General features: G+C 40.5%; 1 long non-coding RNA gene and 1 pseudogene across 1 annotated transcript in view; one reads left to right on the forward strand and one right to left on the reverse strand.

Moving 5' to 3' along the window:
• LOC127500783 (uncharacterized) overlaps positions 1-10,645 on the forward strand; it is a 78,384-nt gene extending 67,739 nt beyond the window's left edge. Inside the window, exons 2-3 of the long non-coding RNA XR_007926422.1 lie at positions 287-383; positions 6,457-10,645. This is a non-coding gene — a long non-coding RNA (uncharacterized LOC127500783). The remainder of the gene's footprint in view (positions 1-286; positions 384-6,456) is intronic.
• LOC127500774 (putative nuclease HARBI1) lies at positions 568-3,089 on the reverse strand (annotated as a pseudogene).
• Positions 10,646-12,254: the final 1,609 nt, after the last annotated feature.

A 12,254-nucleotide genomic window follows, 5' to 3' on the forward strand; every position in this document is an offset into this window, starting at 1 on the left:
TTGTTATTGGAAACATGCTGAAATGACAACCTGGGGCCCGTTTCAATAACGAGGTTCAACCAACTCGGAGTTAAAACTTGAACTATGAGTTGACTAAAGGCAGGAACACACTAAGCCGACGCCGACGAACTAGTGGCGACAAAAGCAGAGTGCGGGGTTGGCTCACGTCGGCAGCGTCTGGGTCCAAAGTTGCCCTGACACACCAAGCCGACGCTCGACAGCCGACGGCCAAGTAGCACGTCCGTTCTGCGCCTGCGTAAGATGAAATGCCTTTCCGTACCAGCAGGTGGCAGTAGCTGAACAGCCAATCAGAATGATCAGATGGCCAGATGGACCGACGAGCTCCGCACGTGATTAAGTTACCCGTTATGCTTTCTCCAATGGTAAGAGATACAGACCCTCTCATCTCCCTATAATATACAATCTCTGAAAAGCCATGATCAATGGAGCTCTGATATTATGATTCATCATGGCATCATGATTGCCATTTACAGCTTCACTGTTTATAATTGTGCTCTTGCAAACTAACTCAGACTTTTAGGGAAAGAAGCCTTGTGATGGTGACACTGAAGTTGTGTGACCACGGTGTAGATATGGCTCGTTTCCACGGAGCGGTATGGTTCAGTACAGTACAGTATGGTACTGTGTCTTGAAATGTAGTTTTAAAAGTTTTTCAGACAAGAATGCAGTTGTCGGAGTTGAGAGATCCAGCGCCCAGTTTTTTTAAAAGTAATCCAGTGGGATTTCGGATCACGGATTGGATCAAATCTTGGAAATGGGTTTTTCAAAAGCAAAAGAGGGATTCCGAACTAAGATCAGAGCATGTAATCTGATCTTACATTTGATGTACATTTGACTGGATCAAACCTGCCCTTTGGGTTTTTCAAAACTTTGAACTCGGTTTGGAATCTATTTGATCCAAAAAAAAACAAAAAAAAACAGGTTCATCCTGATCCCATCAGAAGGGTGGATTCAGTTTTTTTCGAACCAAATAAAATCAAGTCAATTATACAGTCAATGATCACAAAATCAATATTTACTGATGATATATACATTTCTTCATATTTGAAGCATATATGAACCATGTCACATCTAATGAGATATGGTAAACAACAAAAACAAACAAAAAAAATCTCAATGCTATCAGCTGTCAAATAAATGTCACTGTTGCTCACAGCTCTATAATTCCACAGTATATTAATGGCAATGACAAACAACAAATATATTCAGTAGCCTAGTTAAAAGTAATTTATCACAATTGCATCTCTAATTGCATGTCCAGTGTGTCCTTCATTAGGTAAGAACATTGGCGGCTGTTCTGGTTCTACATCAGGCTCAGGTCCATCAAAATTGTCATCAAGAAGGACATGACGCCTGGTGGCGATGTTATGCAAAACAATACAGGCAAGGATTATGTTGCATGCCACCTTGGGTTTTACTCGCAAGTAGGTAAGACACGCAAACCATCTCTTCAGGACTCCATTTAAGCGTTCAATGGCACATCTTGTTTTGCAATGTGAGGAGTTTAAACGTGCCTGCTCAGGTGTGTTTGCAACTGAAAAAGGGGTCATTAGCCATGGTAGGAGTGGATACGCGCTGTCTCCCAATACTATGCCATTTGGTCGGTGGGATTGAAGCTCTCTGTATAGTGCACTTTCTCTTAGAATACGTGCATCATGAACAGACCCTGGCCATTTCACAACACAGTTGGTTATTATGAGGTTGGCGTTGCCCACAAGTTGGATGTTGATGCTGTGCCTCCCCTTTCGATTGACATACTCCCACTCCCTTTCACAAGGTGCTTGGATATGTGCATGAGTACGATCAATAGCACCAATAGTGCTAGGCATGTTCCCCATTTGAAAAAAAACTTGTGCTTAGTCTGAACTGTCTGGTCATCCTTGGGAAAGGAAACAAATTGATTGATCAGACTGCCCAGTGCTACTGACATAGCCTTCACCACATTACTCACGGTTGCTTTTCTCACTCCCATATTGTCACCAATTACTTGGTAGAAAATCCCACATGAGTAAAAGCGCAGAGCGATTAAGCACTGTTCCTCCACAGATAAAGCATGACTCCTTTGGGTTTGGTGTTGGAGTGTTGGCCTGACAAGATGTGCAATGTACTTAATGTCATCTCTCCCAAAGCGAAAACGTGCATACAGTTCTTCTGATGTGTATTGCTCGAGTGGTTTGGCATGCTCAGCATGTACCCTTTGATGGTACCTTCTCCTACGGTAACGATGAACAATACCCGCCATGTGGATCCCTCTGTAGGCTAAGAGAAATGAGTGCAAAGACATGATGTGTTTAAATGGTGTCACCCATTAACCAGCAATGAGCTGATTGGTGTAAGCCTAATTGAGTACAAGCCAAAGCAATGATGCTCAAGGCTTTTAAGATCAGTGTTGGCTACACCAAAGAGTTGGAACCCTAGACTCAAAAGGGCCTAATTTCACTGTGGCAGAAACCTGTGCACTGCTGGAGGGTGTTCGGGCCAATTTTGCCTCGATAGTAGGAGGTTTCAGCTCAGCAAAGGGTGGAGAAGTGACCAAAAAAGGAAAACACAACATTTGGGAGGACATAACCAATCATGTCAATGCCATGGAGTCTGGCCAAAAGAGGACCATAAAACAAGTTTTGTTGCAATGGAAGAACCTTAGGACCAAGGCAACGAAAGACCTAACTGAAGCCAAGAACCCCCAAACAGGTAACAAACCATATAAGAGGGGTGAGTTCACTGATATGGTCCTTGATATCATAGGAGGAGAAAAATCAGAGGCTCTGCATGGCATTTAAGGCATAGAAGCAGATGGAGAGGCCACAATTACAGAGACTAGGACTTCAGAAGAATGTGAGCAAAATTCTCCTGCAGAGCAAATGTTTGTCCTGGACTTAACTATAGTGATTGAGAGGAAGATAGATCCCCAGTGGATGTAATGAAGACAGTCCAAGACGTTCCTACAAGAAAACACAAACGTTCCTCAGCTACAAACCAGGATGGTGACAGCTGTGAGTTGCTTCTGAAACGGGAAATCGAAAGAGCAGAAGTACAAATTGAACTGGGTAAAGAACAAATCTTGCTAACCCAACTACAGCAGAAAAAAGTGCAGATGGAGATACCTCTTTTAAAGGCAGAGATGGAAAGAGCTGGTGTCTGTCCTGTAAATGATTTTTGACTATTGGATAGTATTGTTTTTGTTTTGTTATTTAACATTATAACAAAATAAGGAATGTAAAATGTTTGTTTATTACAGTGTTTCTGTTTCTTACAATTAAAACAAACAATGGCTATTTGTGGCCACGGTATTTTGCCTACCTGGTGTTCTTTGCTAAGCCAGTAGGCTACACTGTTGGTTCCATTTAAGGCTCTGGTAAACAGGATTTGGTAATCCTGAAATTTGGTATTTGTATCGCGGTGATCCAATCCAATGTTCCTTTAAAAAAACTGGCATAAAAGTAAGCTGGATCAGGTGATCCTGGATAGCAAAACATGAATCCGGATTTGGGATTTCGAAATCCGGATAAATTTGATCCAGAGTACATTTTTTGAAAAACTGGGCCCAGGGGCCAGTTGTTCAAAAGTAATCTGATCGGATTTCGGCTATCGGATTGGATCAAATCTTGAAAATGGGTTTTTCAAAAGCAAAAAAGGATTCTGAAATCAGATTAGATCACAAAATCCAATCTTGGTTTTGATCTGGATAAAATCATCAATTTGTGTTGTTCAGACTTTTTAGTAAGATTGGGATACCTTTGATCCAAAAAAATCTGGATTATACTGATCCCGTCAGAAGGGTGGATTTCAAGAACAAAAATGTAATAAAACTGGTAAAAAAATACAACATTTTTATCACTTAATATAAATACACACACATGTTTTTTTATTGTGCTCTTGATTAGTTAACTTTTAAAGTAATGAATTAGACATTAGGCTACATATTTAGTCTTTCAGTAACCTACTGTAAAATAAAAAAGAGATTTTGGTGCAGTAAAATAATCCCCAAACAGCTGTAAATATCAAACAAAAATATTATTTTTAATTCAAAGTGTCTTTTAATCACTGTTTGTAAACTACACTGGCACGTTCATAAGAGATGAACCAGTCAAAAGTTCTTTGCAAGCGAATGCAAAGTTTCTCGGGTGAACGCTACGTGGAATTTTTCTGAGAGAATGCAAAAGCATTGAAGCATTGTTTTTTTTTTTTTTTCCCTGTCTCATATTCTTTCTATCACCATGTCCCTTAAGGGGCTCCGTAGAGCACAAGTAATCCAGATTTGGTAATATTAGAAAGTGTGTATCTGGATCAGGGTGATCCAATTCAATTTTGCTTTGAAAAACCAGCACAAAAGTAAGATGGATTACCTGATCCTGGATAGCAAAACATGGGATTTCCAAATCCAGGTATTTCTGATCCAGATTAAACTTTTTGAACAACTGGCCCCGGGCGCTCAGTGCTAATGTACCCAGCCGAGAACAGCCGTACCTCGGCTAGTCCTTCTGACATTTGCCGCTGGCTCAGATGTCTCTGTAGTGGTTAAACATGAGATATCATTTGTCTTGTGTATATCTAATGGCAATCTTTGGTCTCATTAATTTATAATTTGTTCCCGGGCAAGTTGTTTTGGCTGAGGGCAAGGTGAAGTTTCATAACTTTATATATTTATTTAACTTTACCGTTGTACTAGAGCTCTGACTTTGTACCATTGACTGAATTGTTTGCTTGTCTTTATTTCTTATTGAATTGCTTTGTATACTTTATACTTTTTACTTTTATAATGGCTATTATTGATAATTAAAACTGACTTTTAACAAAAAGAGACAGGGTTGCTTTGTCTTATTTCATTTTATTATAGGCTAGATATATAGTGGAAATAATCAGAGTACATATGCACATATAGCCTGAACCACACATTAATAGGTTTCTTTTTTTTCTTTTTTTTTAATGAAAACGAAAATAGGCAGGGTTATGTTTTATATTTTGTTTTGTTATATAGCCTACATGAAGTGAAGATTATGAATGCATGCGTTCCCTGAACCACATTTATGTGGTGCCTCTTGTGTTATCATTCCCCTTGTAGCACACGCAAGTGACGATTCTGTGTCAACCAATCAGCATTCTGCAGTGAGTGTAGCTCCACCCTTTTAGTACCGGTACTATTGGTACTATTGGGCTTGGTACCCCAACGGAAGGGTCCCAAAAAAGTGGTACGGTACGGTTCGGAATTAGGGTACCATTCACAACTTTTGACAATGGAAACGGCAAAAATTGCATACCGTACTGAACTGTACTAAACCGTACCGCTCGGTGGAAACGAGCAATTAGTTTATAGCTTACAGTATGTTTATCTTTTTTACTTCTAACAATTGTACTTAGGCTTCAAAATTAAAGTTGTGTTCATTTGTGAAGATATTATAATGAACAAAATGCATAACAATCATAAACATTTGTTGGTCACAGAGCTTATTTTCTACAAAAATCCAAAAGCCAATGGAAAGATCCTACTGGATTTTTGCTGAAGGAGCCATGGTAGGCGTGCATGATATTATCTGAAGGAAGCAGGGTGATGCTAACTTCCTGGCTGACCTAAAAAAATACATTATCACTGCAGTGCTCTAAGTTGTCACTGTTATGCAATTATGTGTGTGCATCAATCAATACAGTGTGAATGGCAATTATACCAGAAAAAATAATATAATGTAGTATAATGAATATGCCATGTCATTTTACTTATTTATTTATTTGTAAGGTGCAATGAAACACATCTCATTACAACTTAATATCATAGTAAATTGAGATACATACCATCCCAACATATCAGATGAATTAAAGTTCCTCGCAGAATCAGATGTCATTATGTGTGAATTACAAAAAACAGTCAGGTCTGATAAATAGACTCAGGTCTTCTGAGACCTGAAACCCACCGCTTTTGTCTTTTATTGATTACAGATTTGTATCTGGCTGGTTGAAGGGTGGGAAATGGCAAGACAGTAATAAGCTTGTCTGCCTTTGGCAAGCTCCTACAAGATTTTTGTGTTTTAATGATTCTGTCACCAATTAGTCATGACACCAGACAGCATCAGCATCCCCGTGCTCTGGCATTACCTCTTGAATGTCTAGATTTCGTATTTAAAGTATTGCACACTGCAATATAATAAATCCACCTGCCTTTATGAAGATTAATTTTTGTAAGTAAAAAAAAAAAAAAAAAAAAAAAACATCAAGAATTCTTAAAGAGGCTATATGTAGAAACCCTTGTTTTTAGTGACACCGGTGGCAGATAATTGAACTGCAGCCAGCAACTTTTTGCTCGTGTTCACACTTATGCTGTCACAGTTATGTTCTGTTTAGTTTCATTATCATGGACTTTTAGTTTGCTGTCATTCTCATCACGTGTTCCTTTGTTCTGTTTTCCTGCTCCCTGCTCCTCTGCTCTTGGCTGATCAACTTCAGTGAGGAATTACCAACTCCCACTCTATCCCACCCGGTATCTTCATCATCATCACTGTTTCTGAACAATACTAATGACTGTATGGACTGTCTTACTCACCGTCATTCCGTTGAGATCCTTACCACCTCCATCACCCCAGAGCTCATCCAGTCCTCCAGCCACGCCGCTGCCAGATGTCCACAGCCCTGCGGCATCTCCGTGGAAGCCCCGCTCAGTTAGAAGACTCCCTTTGGGTGGTGTCTCTTCAAGATATCTGATAACCCAGTCCTCTCCCCCCAAAACAGGTGTTGGTGTAGTAAATATTTACAATCCTTTTGGGTAACACTTTAGAATACTGTTTCTTACTTACTGTATGACTAATAAGGAATTACTGAAGAACTAATTGTTAATTCTTCATTAACACTTAAGTCACTACTGTTGACTACTAAGGAAGATGTGTTAACTAATCAGTATGTAATAGAATTTTATGATTTTGTTAAGTAACAGTTAGCTAATCAATAACTAATGAATTCTGTCATACCTCCTGAAGAACTACTATTAATTATCTATTAAGGTTCAAGAAAAATAACTATGTAGCACCCCATTGAAACATGGTGGATGAGAACTGGATTCTGTAACCTTTTCTATAATGTGCAGGACCCATTGAGATATATCTGCCAGAAAATCTACTAAGGGTACCAGCCTCTCAAGGTTGGCCTCTGGTGTACTCAGAGCAGCCACTTCAGTGACCTGAAGCGAACTGGCAGGAAACACCCAAATTGACTGCTTTTTGACCCTCCTCAGAGGGTGCACCGCTGACGCAGTTTCTTGTGTTTGACTTTGAGTCAGAGGTTCAGAGGGTGCACAGAGGGTGGCGGGGTTGGCAGAACGGCCCCCGAGGGCACCGTATAATGAGGTGTACACCACTCCACCCTAGAGGGGGCTGCCCTCAGAAGTCTGACACTGATGGCGTCAGGACTTCTTTTAAGCCGAAGCCTTCTTCGCGAGAAGAACGTTCCACAGATCCGTCTTCTGCTTAGGAAGCTTCTGCGGAGAGTGTCGTCCTGTGCCCCACGGTTTTTAAGGGGGGGCACGATTTTGGTGAGCCCTGTGTGAGGAGCTATATGGCTGGGGCTGCTCATGCCCAGTAGCCCCAGAGGGTTGGGGACGGTTGAACGCTTCCGCCTGTTTACTGAAACCTCTCGACAAAATTATTTACTGCGTCGCCGAAAAGGCCAGGTGGTGAAAGCAGAGCATCAAGGAGAATATACTTGTCTTTATCCTTAATATCTGACAGGTTCAGCCAGAGATGCCTCACAGTGGCCACTAGGGCTGCCATAGACCGCCCAATAGCTCTAGCGGTCTCCTTTGTAGCACTGAGAGACAAATCTGTAGCCTGACGCAGTTCTCAAATCATGTCAGGCCCCACCCCTCGCCATCATCCAAGTCCCTCAGCGGGTTAGCCTGATACGCCTGCAAGATAGACATAGTATGCATAGTGTGGCAGACCTACCGCCGTATACGCTTTACCCACTAGCGTTGATGTTTTTAGAGGCTTAGTGGGAAGCATCAGGACCTTCAGGGATGATCCTGAACTAGGTGAAAGATAGCTAGCAAGCCTCTGCTCAATCCTAGGCAACGACCCATAACTGTTCTCTTTCAACCCCCTTATATCTGAATATATTTGCACTTGGGGGCTGAAAACACATGATGAGAAAGTTTTATTCCATGATCTAAATATTCCACTGTGTAAATCTGGGGAAAAGGGAAGGCCCTGTGGTGGAGGTGTAGTGCTTGGTGACAAGAAATGCTCATCTAGTTTGCTTTTTGAATGAGCGCCAATATTCTCGGCTGGCCATTCAATATTTAACTTAGACACAGCGTGAGTAATCACCTTCACCAGCTCCTCATACACTGGTCCTCAATTCTCATAATATATAACCCCTCATAGTCAGATAAACGAAGTACCTGGCTCTCCCCCTGGGCGGAAGAAGCTGCAGAGCAGGCTCCAATTCCAGCGAGAGAGTGTTGGATCCCGTGGGTAAAGGTAGAGAAAAGGCAGAGCCCGTCGCTAACCCCTCCGCGAGATCCTTTTGAAAAAACCCCACAATCTCAGCTTCCGTGCTGCCTTGGCAGCAGCAGGGCCAGAACCGTGAGGAACACTAACCTGAATACCCTCCTCAAAGAGTGACAGGTGGGAGCGGAGTGTGTGAAGCGGCAGCCTCTCACAATGCTCACAGTCAGCCCCCTCAAAGGCTGACAGGGCATGGTCCACTCCCAAACACATAACACACAAGTCGTGTGTATCCCCACGCATTAGGAAACAAGGGCAGGGAGGAACACACTGCTTGAATGTTTGCTTATTCGCCATTCTTACAAATCTGATTGTGCTGTACTAGATCGGGACAGAAAACAATAAATAAGACAAACAGTATGACACAGAACGCTTACTGAGGCACAGAAGCTAATGCGAGCTATTCCGGGCTATTCCGGAAGTGCTTTTATGCTTTCCTGGTCATGACCTCACTGGATGACCTCACTGGTTCACTCTCGCCATTAGACTAGTTGACACACGTGCTTCAGGCGCAATAACGCAGATGCGTTCCCAAAGCGTCATCGTTGCAGCGCGAATTCCTTCGAAAGGGAACTGAATGTTTTCAATACACTCCAATGGCTCATAGCCCCAATATCTCAGAACAATAATACAATATGCGAGCAACTATGAGGTTGAACAAATACAAAGCTTGATTACAGCTAATTTTATGCTTACGGATAAACCTTAGTAAAGAAAGCATTGCTTTCTTATCTTGGCTTGCTAAATGTTGTCTGCGTTCCACCATGACAGTTTTGGTGTAAACCACATATAACAATTAACCACTTCAATCTGCTCACCAGCAAAATTTTCATTCTTATTTAAAGAGTCCCCTCTTCTAAAAACCGTAACTTTTGTTTTACTCAAATCCACCAATACCGTAAAGGCTAACAAATATTTCCCGCTGTTCAATTTCCTTCTGTAACCCTCCAATTGTATCTGATATATTAGCCATATCATCAGCGTATAACAAGGTGTCACAGATGGTGTTGGGTTTTGTTTAATGTTTATAGTTTCATGTCTCTTATTTTGTAATGTTCTTTGCTATGTTAGTGGTTTGCCATGTGCTCACTTGCCATGTGTCTCCCTTGTTTATGTTCTAGTCATGTCTCATTAGGTGTGTTTGACATAGGCTGCGGCTGGATATAACCGATCGGCGAGAGTAGCCGCGTGCAGGCGGGGAGGAGCTGAAAGCGGAGACGTGAAGTCGGACACTTTCTGCTTCTCGTAGTGACGCTCACGCTACGTTAGCATACTTTATCACAGCTGAAGTGAAAAAAATGCAATATTTGACTAATACACCGATGTTTCAGAGAGATTTTCATTCAATAATTTATGTACTGCTTACAGCATCTGTTTTTACAAGAATAAAGTTCAATATAAGCATATACTATATAAAAACTAATGTAGTTTTATAATGTTTACTAATGTTTTTAATCAGTATTATTTTGATAAACATGACACAATATAACATCGCGACTACATGAAAAGAGCTTTAACTGTTATAAAAATACAGATTTGTGAGCATTAGTTGAACTAAAGGCGTGACAATAAACACGAAACACACGTGATCGTTGTCATGCGGTGAATCCGGCCAATCGTGAAACAGCTGTGTCATCATCAGAGCTCGTGCAGCTCCTCTTGAGAAACTGCGTTGGCTGACTCAGGTGGCTGATCTTGAATCGCTCTCGCGGTACTTTGAAGCCATATGTCACAGTCACATGACATCGGCGCTGTCTCAAGTCGGACAAAAATTTCCTACCGGCATGCACTGCTTCAAGTCAGCCGCCGATCGGTCTGTGCGGCGCTGCATCAAGTCGAACAAGCCTATTGTTTTGTTCCTGTTTGCCATGTGCTCCCTTATCATGTGTTTCCCTTGCCCTTATGTGATCATGTCATGTGCTCCCTTGTCATGTGTCCTATGTTGTCATTGGTTCATTGGGTTGATTGTTCACAGGTGTCCCTTGTTAGTCATTAGTCTCTGTGCCTTTATGCCCTAATGTTTGCCTTGTTCTTTGACATGCATTGTCCTTGTACCACTGGTTGGTGAGTTCCATGTGTCTTGTTAAGCGATGCCATGCCTCTGTGTCTTTTGTTCATGTTTTGGATTCATTTAAATAAACTGCACTTGGGTTCTCTACAACTTGCCTCCAGTGGATTTCTGTTACACAAGGTCTGTACTTCTGTGATACTTTTAATCTGAATACATTTACCTTTACAGTTCTCCGTCAACATTGTTATATATTCATTTAGGAAAAGAATAAAGTGGACTCAACATGCAGCCCTGTCGTACACCAATGCTACAGCAAAAACATTCTGTTAAACAATCAGTTCCTTTCACATATGATTTAAAGGATTAGTTCACTTTGAAATAAAAAATTAATCCAACCTTTACTCACCCTCAAGCCATCCTAGGTGTATTTGACTTTCTTGTTTCTAATGAAGACAGTCAGAGAAATAATAATAAATATCCTGACACATCCGAGCTTTATAATGGCAGTGATAGGGTTAAATATATAATATTTCTTCAATTTTGTTCATCAGAAAGAAGAAAGTCATATACACCTAGGATGGCTTGAGGGTGAGTAAAGGTTGGGCTAATTTTCATTTCAAAGTGAACTAATCCTTTAATTGGAATACTTGGATTTCAGTACACTAAACTTTTCCACCAATACCATTCTTAATGAGAGTGTAATACAAAAGACTATGTTGAACACTATCAAAAGCTTTGGAGAAATCAATAAATATACAATACATCCTTTTCACTTCATAATATATTTCTGAACGACTGAGTGTAATGTAAAAATCTACATTACAGTCTACTGTGGAATAACCTAACCTGTAACCTGCTTGTTCTTCATAAAACATATTATTTACTTCTACATTAGATACTAGTCTTCTGTTCAAAATCTTTGTAAAAATTTTACCAAGTACATTAAGCAATGCGATTCCTCTATAATTGTCTACATTGTTTTTATCATCATTTTTATAAAACGGGTAAATCACAGCCTTGCTCCAAGCCTCAGGGAAGTCACCTGTCTAATATTTTGTTATATAGATGGAGCATGATATGACATAACATATGTGATGCTGCTTTCAGCATTTCAATAATAATACCATCAGGACCAGGGGCTTTTCCATTGCACATTGATATAATAATTTTAAAGATCTCATCATAAGTAATATTACTATCCAAAACTTCAACTTCATTAAGACTGCAGCTTCATGGGCATTCACACGATTTACAACAAAATTTGATTTATGAAAAAATGATTTATAACAAAAATAAGTCAACATCTATATTAAATTTTGTAAAATATTCTAACAACTTGTCGTCCATGATATTATTAGACTGCATTAGACCTTCCATAACTTTTTAAGTTATCCTGCAACATATAACATTTGAGTTTGTAGGAAACCCCCCATCGGCCCAAAAACGGAATCCGACGGCCTGGGCGAAGGTTAACGCGTGTATGCCTTTTCAGCGCCCCTGTGAAGTTCACTTAATTTCACTCGTTTAATCTGACTCCAATTTCAAAAGATTATTACTCTTAGGTTGTGTTGCCAATTAGAAATTAATCATTGGTTATGTATTAATTTAGATATTTGATTATTCTGGGTATCCCATACTTTCAATTATTCGTTCATTACGGACTCATATCGCTTAGAGTCACACGCCCCGGGTTTGCATGGATCTCACGACACAAATTCGCCAGTTTTGCTTTGCAT

This window comes from Ctenopharyngodon idella, chromosome 19, assembly GCF_019924925.1.
Source record: "Ctenopharyngodon idella isolate HZGC_01 chromosome 19, HZGC01, whole genome shotgun sequence".
NCBI lineage: Eukaryota > Metazoa > Chordata > Actinopteri > Cypriniformes > Xenocyprididae > Ctenopharyngodon > Ctenopharyngodon idella.